The sequence below is a fragment of the Callithrix jacchus genome, chromosome X (assembly GCF_049354715.1).
Source record: "Callithrix jacchus isolate 240 chromosome X, calJac240_pri, whole genome shotgun sequence".
Taxonomy (NCBI): domain Eukaryota; kingdom Metazoa; phylum Chordata; class Mammalia; order Primates; family Cebidae; genus Callithrix; species Callithrix jacchus.
The window spans coordinates 133,087,302-133,089,406 of NC_133524.1; the positions used below are offsets into that span (position 1 = coordinate 133,087,302).

Here is a 2,105-nt window from a genome sequence, read left to right on the forward strand (position 1 = left end):
TCATCCCAAATATACATTTCAGGGTTTGTTTTTGTTTTTAAAGACACTTTCCTTGAATATTCGCACTATGGTTAAAATTAAAAACAAAAGTAATATAATAAAATCATTGCTGGAAAGAGCTGACCCTCCCCATTCATCTGAGAGACATCATCTGGCTGCGGCACAGTGAGGACTGTATGTGTCCCGGGACAGGCGCCCACGTTGGGGTGGTCTCCAGTGGCACATCTCAGTGGAGTCAGTGAAGGCTCTCATTGACTTTAACAAAGGAGGAGGATGAAGAAAAAAAAAAAGGAAAAACAAAACTCCAAATGCCAAAGGAATTTCAGTGGGATGAAGTTCCTCCACCACTTAGCGAATATTTCTGGAGCCGCTGCACTAGCTGGGTCCTATGGTGTCTGTGATGCCGGGGCACGCTTCCTCCGCCAGGTAGATGGCCCCTCGCAGCTTTTCAATGGATCCCAAGTTCCCTCTGCACGCCTGGCTCTTTTCCTTCAACTCTGCAAACACAGGAGAAATAATTGTAAATAAACACAAGAGAGAAAGGCCTCTTTGGGATGTCTTTCATCTTATTTCTGTCTAAGTCCGATGGCTGAAGAGCTCCATTCTCCAGATTCTTGGGATCTTTTTCTCGGATTGTGAAGGCCCGGTTATCAGAATCGCTGCCGCCTAAGGCTTGGCCATCTGTTTCCGTGTGGGAATCCTCGGAGCTCGAGTTTCCGTGGCCCTGCTCGGCCTTCCATCTCTTGTACCTGTCGATGAGCTCGGTCAAGTAGGAAGTTTTCGTTGCATTTCGTAGTTAAACTTTTGCTTCAATAACTCCTTAGCAGTGGGTTTAAAGCTCGTTTCCTTATATAATAAATAGGCCTCCACAAACTCCTTGAGGGGTTTGTGCAGTTTCCTCCCAACGCTGCTGGGTTGTTCTTTGGAATGAGGAATAAAATTTTCATGGGGCGCAGCTCGGAATGAGGTGGTTCTCCTTTTGCAAGTTCATTAGCTGTATGCCCAGGGACCAGATGTCTTCATAGGCCGACTGTTTGATGACCTTGGGTGCCATCCAGAACGGGGTGCCCATGGAGGTGTTCCTTTTGATCTGGGTGTCCGTCAATTGGCTGGCCACGCCAAAGTCCGCCAGCTTCACCTCGCCGTGCTCAGACAGAAAAAAATCTGTGGATTTTCTTCTCCGAATGGAGATAATCAAAGTCCTTTCAGTATATCTCTTAATATCTTAATATAGAACTGATCTGGGTTTCATCTAATGGGCCAGGTTCTAATAGATTTAGTGCCAAGCCTCCACCAAGATATTCCATTATTATCTATAATTTTGCATTCTTTAGATAGGATCCATAATATTTGGTTACGTGTGGACTGTCACACTGACTCAGCACTGCGATTTCTTGTTGAATGTCCTCTATCTCATCTTCAGCTTCTTCCAGATCAGCGATTTTTATGGCAACCACTTTCTGAGTCCAGTTGTCAATGCCTTTGAACAACTTGCCAAAAGAGCCCTTCGCAATTTTCTCTACTTTTGTAAAAATCTCTTCTGGATCTGCCTTTAGGTTCTGCATTCCGGGAGGTGGGACTGCACTGGGGAGTAAGCCTTGGTGCTCAGGAAGGCCACTTCCTGGAACGCGATGGCCTGGCTATGTGCAGCCCTCAGGCGGCAGGGCCAGCCAGAGCCCGAGGCCATCCCAGTCCCAGCCGGTCCCGGTTCAGCAGCTGGCACTGTTCACATCTCCATGCACCGAGCGGGGAAGGGGCTGCGGGGTCCGCGAGGGCTTGCGCGACCTGCCACCACCGCAGCCACTGCAGCTCAGCTGGAGCTGGGTGGACTGGGTCCGCCTAGAGGCTTTCCTTTTTTCTTTTTTCTTTATTTTTTACATTAAAAAAAAAAACATTTATTTTACTTTAGGTGCATACTATATCTGGCATTTCTCCCCATGTTATCCCTCCACACCCTCCCCTCCCTCCCTACCCACCGCTGTCTCTCCCTTACCCCCACAACTGCCCCCAGTATGTGATGCTCCTCTCCCTGAGTCCACGTGTTCTCGTTGTTCAACACCCATCTATGAGTGAGAACATGCGGTGTCTGAGTTTCTGTTCTTGTA

General features: G+C 48.0%; 1 pseudogene; it reads right to left on the reverse strand.

Moving 5' to 3' along the window:
* Nucleotides 1-322: 322 nt before the first annotated feature.
* On the reverse strand, nt 323-1,565 carry LOC103790381 (serine/threonine-protein kinase 24 pseudogene; annotated as a pseudogene).
* Nucleotides 1,566-2,105: the final 540 nt, after the last annotated feature.